The sequence below is a fragment of the Choloepus didactylus genome, chromosome 4, assembly GCF_015220235.1.
Source record: "Choloepus didactylus isolate mChoDid1 chromosome 4, mChoDid1.pri, whole genome shotgun sequence".
NCBI classification, from domain to species: domain Eukaryota; kingdom Metazoa; phylum Chordata; class Mammalia; order Pilosa; family Megalonychidae; genus Choloepus; species Choloepus didactylus.
This window is the reverse complement of record NC_051310.1, coordinates 123063865-123075711: the sequence shown is the minus strand read 5'-3', so window position 1 is coordinate 123075711 and position 11847 is coordinate 123063865. Positions and strand designations below refer to the sequence as shown.

Sequence of the window (11847 nt, the reverse complement as noted above, 5' to 3'; positions counted from 1 at the left end):
AATATTTCTTTAAGGGGGTCTGGTGGAGTGGAAAGGTATAATAAGAGAGGGTTTAGGAAAACTGAACCAAATGTAAAAGGTAATTTGTTCCAAAGCTTTTAATAAATGTATCTCAGTAAGTCAAAATAATCTGCCTCCTTGCTATTTCCACTTGGATATCTCAAAAGGAACTAAAATTAAACTAACCTAAAACTGAGCCTATGATCTGTCCCCAAAACCTGATTTTCTTTTAATATCCCTTATCAGTATAATGTCACCACTATTTATCCAACTTATGTGTAAGCCAGAAATTTAGAGTTTATCTTTAATATTTTCTTTGCTCTCCCTCCCCATATACAATTCATCACCACATTGTAACCATTTTATCTTATAAATGTCTCTTTAATCTTTCCATTTATTCCCAATTCTGCTGCTGCTTCCCTTTGCCACGCTATCATCATACCGATCCTGGATTACTATTTCAACCTACTAACTGGTCTCTCCAGCATGCACTCTTGCTCCCCTCCATTTCAATCCATTTTCCACTCTGAATGTCATCTTTTTCCTTTCTTTATTTTTCCTTTTCTTTCCTTCTTTCTCTCCTTTCTTTTATCTGTCTTTTTTGTTAATGCAGATCTGTTTATGTCACTTCATTCTCATCTTGCTTAAAACTCTTCAAAAGTATACTGGATATCTGATGTTTTCTGTTCAGAAGATATCCACCTGCCTTATGTTAATAGCACCTTGAATATCTTTTAGGAAGCCATCCCTCCCCTTCGTGTTTTAGGTGGGATTACCTCCACCTCCAGCTCCAGAGTTATGGGTATCCCTTTGGCATACTCTTCCCAAGCCACAGAGATTGTGGAATAAAGGTAAAAGTCCTTAATACAGCTTGAAATACATTTGCATTTGCTCCTTGGGCTCCAGCCACAAATCTCCACCTTCAACTCTTAACCTACACTAAAATTTTGCTTCTTATCCTACTTATCCTTTATGTTTCAGTGGCCCCTCAAACAAACCAGAAACCTTTGTTACTCACTCTCAAAGCACAGTAAGGATTCAGTTTTGGTACTCATAAGTGTAGAAGTTTTACATTTATTTGTAAGATTATTTTACAAATGTCTAAGCAACAAGTGAGAAACCATCTTTTTTTGTTCACTAATTATGCTTCCTGACACAGAATAAATGATTAATTACTTTTTCTGTGAAATGAATTAATGAATTAAAGAAAACAATAAGAGGATGGCATTCTCTTAGCATATTAAGTTTAAGATAACATCACACTCAAATTGGAATTGAATTAGAAAGCAGAAAGTCACAGTTAATATCACTGGTTCACTTACAAAATGAAAATAGATTATTAAAATGTACTTTAAAGCCATAGTGGGAGAGGAATTTTCTTGGTCATATCCAAACAATGTATTACAATGGAAAATATTTTAAACACCTTTTTATCTAGAGAATAAGAGATGTAGCTGAATTAACATCCTTTTAAGATTAAAGGTTGAAAGACAGAATTGCTTTTTATGTAGCTCAACCAAAGGGGGCAGAATACTACCAATGTATTGATTTAGACGGGATGGAATGACTTGGGAAAGAATAGAATTTCTGGCAGAGTTCCTTCTCCCTTCAAGAGCTGCAACAAAGAAACTGTTAAAATGCTTGCAATTCCATTTCAATTTTGGACCAAATCTCAACATACAGACTTTCAGCATTGAAAAAAGTTTGGAATGATTTTGTTATACTACAAATTGCAGAGCCCTTCACTGTAGTCAAAAAACCATTTTAGATGAATTGCAGTATTAAGAGGTCACATTTCTACATCATTTTTTTTCCTTTCCTGTTGTTCCATTCTCACAGGAAAGAAACAACAAATGTAAATGGGAAGGTCAAATTGACAATACTGTTGCTCTAATGAGAGTTTCATAAATACAACAAACTTTATAATATACCTAGTGGAACAGTACTTTTGTTTTTTTTCCTCCTAAAAATGATTGGATAAAAATATACTTAGTCTATTTGGGCTGTGAATGAGTTGTGATTCTGTTAATGGGACACTTAGAAAAGCAAAATCATAACGCTTATATCTCTAAATTATTTTTTTCTTCAACCTCTTCTCATTTTTGCTTAATCCAAGTTCTCAGTTTTCAACAACACATGGAATGCACATCTCATAACATTACTATTCTATTCTTTCTATAGCCTTAGACTATGTGGGATCAGTGGCTCCCAAATGTCAATCCAAGGACTACCTTGTCTATATACAAAACACCTGGAAAACATTTTAAAATGCATTTTCCAAACTGCTTTCCACCCTTCTTTTCCCATTCCCGAGATCCTGATTCAGTAAATCAAAGACTCTAGGGAATTTGAATTTTTTTTAATATTCATTTTATTGAGATATATTCACATACCACGCAGTCATACAAAACAAATCGTACATTCGATTGTTTACAGTACCATTACATAGTTGTACATTCATCACCAAAATCAATTCCTGACACCTTCATTATCACACACCCAAAAATAACAAGAATAATAATTAAAGTGGAAAAGAGCAATTAAAGTAAAAAAGAACACTGGGTGCCTTTGTCTGTCTGTTTGTTTGTTTGTTTCCTTCCCCTATTTTTCTACTGATCCATCCATAAACTAGACAAAGGGGAGTGTGATCCTTATGGCTTTCCCAATCCCATTGTCCCCCCTCATAAGCTACATTTTTATACAACTGTCTTCAAGATTCATGGGTTCTGGGTTGTAGTTTTATAGTTTCAGGTATCCATTCTGCAGATATGAGAAACTCTAGTCTCAGTCATTTATGTTGGTTCTATATTATTCCCTATCACAATGTTTTATTCATTCATTCCCTGTTAACTATAAACATTTATTGATGCACCACACATCCTTCTAGATGCTGGAGATAGAGCCATGAAGAAGGCAGACCAGATCCCTGCTCTCAGGGCCATGGTCTACTATCCGTGACATTATGTTTTAAGAAATAGGTTTTGTTGCATGGGATCAAAAACCCAATTTCACAGTGGCATTGACACTCAAGATTTTATTCTTTCATACAAAACATTGATTTGGCAGAGACTCAGACTCCTATCTTTCTTCTTTACTAAGCCCAGGGTATGGCCCTTTAGGTATGATCCAGGATGGTTGCTAGACAGCCAGTCCTTGCATCTGCATCCCTACCAACAGGAAGGAGAAAATATAACAAAAAGGACATAACCTCACCATGGGGATACTCTCTGGAAGTGACATCCCTTTAACAGTAACTTACTCATGTGGTCATGCCTAGCTGCAAGGGAAGCTGGGGAATGTAGTCTTTATTCTTGGCAGCCATGTGTCTAGCTAAAATCCAAGGGTTCTCTTATTGAGAAAAAAGAGGAAAATGGGTGTTAGAGGAGAATGATCAGGTTTGGCCCAATTATTTTCCCAGCAGATAATGAATCCTTTGAAGGCTGAGTGGATTCTCAAAGCATGGAATTAACAAGTGCCCTAGAGCCAAGGAAAAAGGAGCATTGAAGATGATACCCATTCTGAGGGCTTCACTCTTTCATTATCCCACTTCTTATTAATAAGGATTACCTTACAGCAGGGGCCAGCAAACTTTCTATAAAGGGCCAGATAGTAATACTTTAGGCTTGCAGGCAATAGAGTCTGTTTCAACTTCTCAACTTTGCTGTAACAGCATGAAAATAGCCATAGAAACTATGTAAATGAAGGATGAGTGTTGCTGTTTTCCAAAAAACCTTATTTGCAAAACATATGGGAAGACAAACCTCTTTGCAGCCAGCGTGGTGTGATGGGCATCTCCTGGGACAACTGACACAAGTGCCGCAAGACCAGGGGAAAGAGAAAGCCATACCACAAAAAGCGGAAGTATGAGCTAGGATGCCCAGCTGCCAACACTAAAATTGGGCTCCGTCTCATACACACAGTTCAGATGAGAGGATGCAACGAGAAGTACTGTGCTCTGAGGCTAGATGGGGGGAACTTCTCCCGGGGTTCTGCATGTTGTACTTACAAAACAAGGATCACTGATGCTGTCTACAATGCATCCAATAACAAGCTGGTCCACACCAAGACCGTGGTGAAGAACTGTGTTGTGCTCATTGACAGCGCACCATACCAACAGTGGTAGGAGCCTCCACTTATGCTCTGTCCCTGCACCGCAACAAGGGGCCAAGCTGACTCCTGAGGAGAAAGAGATTTTAAATGGAAAATGATCAAAGAAAACTCAGAAGAAATATGATGAAAGGAAAAAGAATGCCAAGACCAGCAGTCTTCCAGAGGAGCAGTTCCAGTAGGCAAGCTTCTTACATGCATTGCTTGGAGACCAGGCTAGTGTGGCCCTGCAGATGGCTATGTGCTAGAGGGCAAGGAGCTGGGGTTTTATCTGAGGAAAATCAAGGCCTGGAAAGGCAAATAACTCCTCCCTCCCATCCTAGCTCATGTAATAAAGGTGTTTATTGTTCTAAAAAAAAATACAAACATATGGCAGGCTGGGTTTGGTCCATGGGCCATAGATGGCCAACCCCTACTTTCTTTTACAACATAAATCTTAAAAGAGCTTAGTAAATTACCCACCTATTTTACGTTCAGTCACCTTCATGGGATAGTAATCAAAGCCAGAGGTATGACTCAGATCCCTTATGAATGAGGGTTTTGTTCATTCCATTAGGTATGAACAAGTAGGTAATAGCTAAAGGTGAGGGGAATTTAGAATGGAAAGGGCAGGAAGTGTTGTGGAGGAGAGCCAGTTGTGGCAGATATTTTTTACCATTCTGTGAGTTGTCTTTTCACTTTCTTTATAGTGTTCTTTGAAGCACAAAATTTTAAAAATTTTTACTGAAGTCCAGTTTATTTACTTTTCCTTTGGTTGCTTGTGCCTCTGGTGTCTAAGAAATCATTGCCCAATCCAAGGTCATAAAGATTTATACCTATGTATTCTTCAAAGAGTTTTATAATGTTAACTCTTACATTCAGGTCTTTGATATGTTTTGAGTTAATTTTTGTTTATGGGGTGAGTTAAAGGTCCAACTTCATTCTTTTGCATGTGAATATCTGGTTGTCCCAGTATCATTTGTTAAAAAGACTATTCCCTCCCCCTCGAATTTTCTTGGATCCCTTGTCAAAAAAGCAATTGTCCATAAATATGAGGGTTTATTTCTGGTCTTTCAGTTCTACTCCATTGATATATATGTCTATCTTAGGACAGATGTGGTGGTTTGAAGCTGTTAGGTACTCCCAGTAAGGCCATGTTCTTTTAATCTATTCCTGTGGGCGTGGTCCTATCATAGGTGGGAACTTTTGGTTAGGTTATTTCAACTGAGATATGACTCACCCCATTCAATGTGGGTCTTAATCCTTTTATGGAGTCCTTTATGAGAGGATAAAACATACAGAAGCAGAGAGATGAAATTAAGAGAAGCTCGTAGAGAAAAGCCCCAGAGAAGCTAAGAGAGGACCCACAGAAGCTGAGAGAGGAAGCCTCTGAAGCCAGAAGCTGGAAGCAATGAAACCCAGGAGAGAAGGACCAGCAGACCTCACCATGTGCCTTGCTATCTGACAGTGGTGTCCCGGATGCCAGCAGCCTGTCTTCAGAGAAAGTATTGTCCTGTTGATGTCTTAATTGGGACATCTTCATGGCCTTAGAATTATAAATTTGTAAACTAATAAATCCCCATTGTAAAAGCCAACTCACTTCTGATATATTGCATTCCAGCAGCTTTAGCAAACTGAAACACCAGGCCATAATTGTTTTAACTAATCAGAATGCCTATCTTTCCAGTATCATAGATAACATGTTCTTGTTTATGTAATCATTTACGAATATTTTTTAAACCCCGTCTATGTGTCAGACCCTATGTGGATGCTTAGGAGAAAGAAAATCTTGTCATTTAGATTACGTCTAGGTGCATAGGAGTCTATTGACTCAGGTGTAGATCCTCAAATTCAGCTCCCTAAGGACACTTCCTTTCAATCTGTAGATTTATGAACTAAAGAGATAAAATATCTCTCTCACACATTCCCAGCATACAATGATGGAACAGGCATTAAATAACTGCTTTTGACATTTCCATTCAAAAAGGGGAAAAACAGAGGCACACAGGAGTCACTAGTCCACAGCAATTCTGAAATTCAACTGGGCACATGTTGCCAGCTCCTTGGTTAGGGGACCATCTTGGCTCTACTCTCTGGGATCTCAGTTTTGATCTCTGAATTATCCTTCTTTTCCATAAAACAATAGCTCACATTTGCAGCTGAGTAACTTCTCAGTCTATTTCTGCCCATAGAAATGGGAGTCCAAAGACCTTTTTCAATTTGTGTTATCTCTATCTAAGTACAGGTTGATAAAATTCTTTTAAAACCTTTGCAGGTTTCTTATGAATCAATTTATAATCCTCTCCATTAAATAAAAACTATACCCAAAGGTCTCTTTGAGATAAACCCTTCTCTACCTTTATCTTCCTATTAGGCTACTAAGGGGTAACACTTTTAAGATTCTTAGAAGTCTTTTTTTAATGGAGATTATCTGTGTGAAATGTTCTTAAGATCATCTAGGATCCTCTAGGACCTTTTATCTGAATGAATTGTTCTCTGAGGAACCACTTTAAAATTTTCTGACGTCAGATCAATATATCAAATAGTTCTCGTCTGGCTTTGATCTTTGCTGTGAAGCTTATCTCAACTGACAATCTTGGAAAGGCTGGAAATGATAAATAGTTTTACTTTCAAATACAGCAAATCCTGGATTTTTTTATATGTAGCAGTTCTTTCTTTAGCTTATTTTTCCATCTCATATTTTACTACAAGCAACAAGAATGTGGCACCTTCACCATTCGGCCAGGAAATCTCCCTCACTAGATCATCCAGATTATTAGGTATATTTTCTCCTTACCCTTTAGACAAACTCTATTACAGTGTTGCTAAACTTTCTGCCACCTCATAACAAGGATTCCCCTCTCTCCAATTTCCAATAGCATTTTCTTTACTTTCCTTGAAGCACTCTCTGAGAATGCTCTTGAGGACCATCAGACTTCTGCCACCCGTCTCTTCAAGGCTCTTCCAGCTTCCACCTACTGCCCAGTTCCCAAACCACTGCCACATTTAAAAAAAAATTTTTACAGCAGCACTCCACTTCCAGGTACCAACACCTGTTCCAATTTTTATGGATGGAAAATCAATTCCCCAAAATTTAGTGGCTTAAAGCAACCATTTATTATATTCATGTATTCATGGGTCAGGAACTTTAAGTGAGGGGCTTATCTCTGCCTCATGATATTTGGGACCTCAGATGGAAGACTTAAAGTCTGAGAGCTGGACTCATCTGAAGTCTCATCACTCACATGTCTGATGGCCCCTCTCCATGAAGTCTTTCATCATGGGCTAGCTCTGGCTTCCTCATAGTATGGTCACCGGGTTCTAAGGAAGAATATCCCAAGAGAGCAAACCAGATAATAGCTAAATTGCTTTCTGTGACCTAGTCTAAGTCACACACAGTATCACGTCTGCCTTATTCTATCAGTCAAGACAATCACAAGGCTCACCCAGGTTCAAAGTCTCCACCTCTTAATGAGGGAATGGAAATTTTCTAGAAGAGTACATGGGACCATAAATAATGCTGTGGCCAATTTTGGAAAATATAGGAGAAATACAGGAGAAACTGAGGACAGCCCCTCAATAAATCTCTTGCTTATGAATCCCACCCCAAGTTCCACTTCTAGGAAACCCCACCTAATATATAGAAGTACCTACTTTACAGTATTTTTTGTAAATAATATTTGAAATAATACATAGGAAGTGCCTGAACACCTAGCAAATGATTGATAAATTGTTTGCCATCATCATTATTTACCTTTGGATTCAGAGATACTAGCACAGTGCTTAGCACATACTGAACAAATAGTGAACATCTTTGGGTTTTGCTTGCCTAGCAAGCATTTACCCCATCTATTTTTGGTAAGAACACCTTGAGACAATCCTCCTGCCAGTCTTGGTGAGACAATCATTCAAAATACCCTGCCTTCCCCAGATCAAGATTAGATGGATGACCCAAAAATGGCTTTCAGACCCTGCCTCTCAAAATTAAATTTCAAGAAAGGCAAAATAGGGATAGAAAATGGCTGTGATCACTTATCCTGATAACAGTCTCACAAAAAGACTGACAGTTCCCATTAACTGGATGCTTAGAGCTGTTTTAATTCCTGTTCTTTCCTCAGCCTAGTGCTTAGCTTTTCTTTTTATTCTTTGTGCTACTCCACACCCTTTAGCACATTCCTTGTTTGCATAAGATAGCCAGAGTGAGTTTCTGTTGTTTGTGAAGAAATAGGAATAGACTGAAATAGAAATTGGTTCTTGGAAGTAGTTGTTAAATCTGACCTTTGGAGTGACAATGTGAAGTTGGCAGGATCATAGTGAGGCAGGAGACAGTGTGGATTTCCCCTTCCCTGGCTGGGAAGATGGCTATCTTCAGAAGCATGTCATATCTGGAGACTTGGGCAATGTGTCTACCCAGGCAGGAGGTTTGAGCGAGTTGGCAGAAAAATATCAGAAGATGAGATCAGGTTGGATACTTTTTCAGCCTGAAATAAATTACTTAAAGTAAGAGGAAAAGGGCTCATTTAAATGCAAAGAGAGAATAGAACATGCTAAGGGAAGCAAGCCCTTACTCCTTGTAGCTTGTGATCAAAGACAGCTGGTAGTCAAAGGCTCTTGAGCTTTGCTCATTTGGAAAAGCTGAATTCTATCCCCTAAGATAAAGTTAGTGGGAGCATAGTCAGGGATGCTGGAAACCTAAGAGAGATAAGAACAGGAGACCAGGAAAAATCCCTACTAAGCACCTCCTTTTGGGCCTTCCTTACCTGATTAAGGCTTCACTTACCTCCCACTATCTAGCCCAACCACTGAAATACATGGGAAGAAGGGAGCCCAGATGGGTTGTCACTTCCAGCTCAAGCTACTGTTTGTCATTGTCCCCATCAAATGTACAAAATAAAGGCTTTGTGAATGATGGCTGGAGCAAAGGACAAAGCTCTAAGGCCTGTTGCTAAGAGATAGGGCATCTTAATGTGGGATACGGATGGAGGGCCTATTAGGTTTTTAAGGAAATTCTATTCCTAGGAAAACATTGATCAAACTAAGACAATCTCCAGACTCCTGAACCCTTGCCAATAGAAAATAGGCTCCTAAATTGGTTTAGGCCCCAGAAGAAAGTCCTACCCACGGTTTTTCTCATCTGTGATAACAGTAGACACTAGATATTACAGCTACTCCTGGAAGAGAGAATCAGGATCGGCCACTTTGGCTGACCAAGGAATTCATTGCATCACTAGGGCAAGGAATAGTTTCTATTCCTGAGAAATATGACGTGATAAATGCTGTGATCAGTAACCATTCTAAGCTGTTTCTCCCTCTTCCCTTTTCTATCGGGATTTTTTTCCTTTAATTAAGCTATGCTGATCTCCTTCCACCATTGTACGTCTATTGAAGGTTGTTAAATTTAACATTTAGCTATAGGTTGCCAATTCACCAGGAGCTACTCTGGACCTATCTGAAAGCAACACACCTTGTGAAGGGGCCCTTGAGCTCTATACAGTAACTGGCCTAGACCTGGGGAGGGAGGGGGTGTTTGGGTGTATGTGGAAGAGTTCCACTATTGTGGGGGGAGCACTTTTGACACTGAATGCACTGAATGCATACGGATATTGAACAGTCAAGAAGATTATCGTGGATAACTATTGTTTTTGCCCACCCAGCTCCCCAAATCCTCCTATGTAAAACATTTTCTTCCCCCATTCTTGAGCCAAATATCTCTAGAAAGGCTGCACCTTTACCTCTCCAGATTGACAGGCTGGCAGGCAACCCAGACTGGTGTGTTAATTTATCCCATCCACCTGGCTCAATGATTGATTTAGGAAAGCTTATGGTAGCCAAATCAAATCAATAGTCAGTCACAGATTTTTTTCTGGAATTATTGTACTCTTTACAAAGAGACTGCTTGGTGGATAGAACATAAGTTTGCAGTTCTATCTGGGGAAAGACTGCCTGAGAATGAGATTAGGGCACAGAAAAGCAGAGCAAGAGAAAGACCAAGAGCAAGCAAGCGAGAGAGAGAAAGAGTAAGAGAAAGGGGAAGACAGAGTGACAGTCAATCAGTGGCCGTTTTGCTTAGCCATTTGGAGTAGGTGTAGTGGACATCTGTCTGAAGCCCAGCACCTTGTGAAGACTCTTCCTTTGGTTAGGGAGTTTCCTGCCTCCCCTAGTTGAAAGCTAGAAATCATGCTGCCCCAGCCCCTCTTGCAGCTGGGCGCAGGTATGTGACCCAGGCTCCAGCAATCAGACACCATGTAAGACTCTCTTTGAGAAGAGAGCAATGTGAAGAAGACATGCCATGCAAAATCTGTTTTTGCTAGTGAGAGTGGCCACACTGACAGGCTTTCAGACATGGCACTGTTGAGGTTCTGGTAACAGAGCATCTGCTATTAGCAGCACCAGGGTCAGTAAAGTTAAGTTCCTGATGGCAGTGCAAAATGTAACACTGAGTGCCAGGAGATGATGGTGTTGGTAGCAATAGTTTCCTCATCAGGCTAGTTCTGATGCCTTAATAGAGATGGTATCCTGGAAGTTCAGCTTTAAGGCTGGATCTCTAGCCTTCCCGACAATTCTGTAACCTACCAAATATCCTTTTGACAAATCTCTTTTCTGTTAATCATTCAGTTAGGTTTCTGTCACTTGCAATGGAAAGTTCTGGTACTATTGTAACCATCAGAAAAATTTGTTATAAAGATGAGTTGGATGAATGGATGACAATGCTGTGAGGTAGGCATTATTATTCCTATTATACACATGAAAAATAGTCTCAGTAATACTAAGTGCACCCTGCCTATTCCAGTTTGCCAATGCTGCCATTACGCAAAATACCAGAAATGGATAGGCTTTTATAAGGGGGTTTATTTGGTTACAAAGTTATAGTCTTAAAGCCATAAAGTATCCAAGGTAAGGGGGTACCTTCACTGAAGGATGACCATTGGTGTCTGGAAAACCTCTGTTAGCTTGGAAGGCTTGTGGCTGCTATCTGCTTGCTTCCAGGTTACGTTTCAAAATGGCATTCTCCAAAATGTTGCTCTTGGGGTGTTTTGTCCTCTCTTAGCTGCAGCTCTTCAAAATGTCATTCTCAGTTGCTCTCAGCTCTCTGTGCATTCTTCAAAGTGTCCCTCTTGGCTGTAGCAAGCTTGCTCCTTCTGTCTGAGCTTATATAGTGCTCTAGTAAACTAATCAAGGCCCATGCTGAATGGGCAGGGCCACACCTCCATGGAAATTAACTAATCAGAGTTATCACCTACAGTTAGGTGGGTCACATTTTCATGGAAACACTCAAAGAATTACAATCTAATCAGTATTAACCATTTGCCCCCACAAGATTGCATCAAAAAAATATGGCATTTTGGGGTAAATAATACATCCAAACTGGCACACTACCCAGGATCACTCAGCTTGTAAATCCTGGAAGAGGTACTTGAATTCTGGTGTTTCTTTGTTTTTTTAATCTCCAGTGTCCATGTTTTTATTATGCCATTTGAAATATACTTTCAGAAATAATCTTGTGGTAGGTAGAGTAGATTGACTTATTCAGAATTTATCCCAACCTCTTCTAATATGCCTTCCCGTACTGCAGAGACTAGAACACTAATGGTGACATTCCCCAGATTCATTTGCAACTAGATTCCACCAAGTAAGAGCACTTGTGTGAAAATTGAATTTAGAACAGTGTTATGTAGGGAGGGAGGCAGCACCAAAGCTTTCATCTTCAGGTACGAATCATAGCAAATATAGCATGGCTTTGAGGACAACAATTGAAGCTAC

General features: G+C 39.5%; 1 pseudogene; it reads left to right on the top strand.

The window, feature by feature from the left end:
* The first annotated feature begins 3784 nt into the window (after positions 1-3784).
* Positions 3785-4411, top strand: LOC119533344 (annotated as a pseudogene).
* Positions 4412-11847: the final 7436 nt, after the last annotated feature.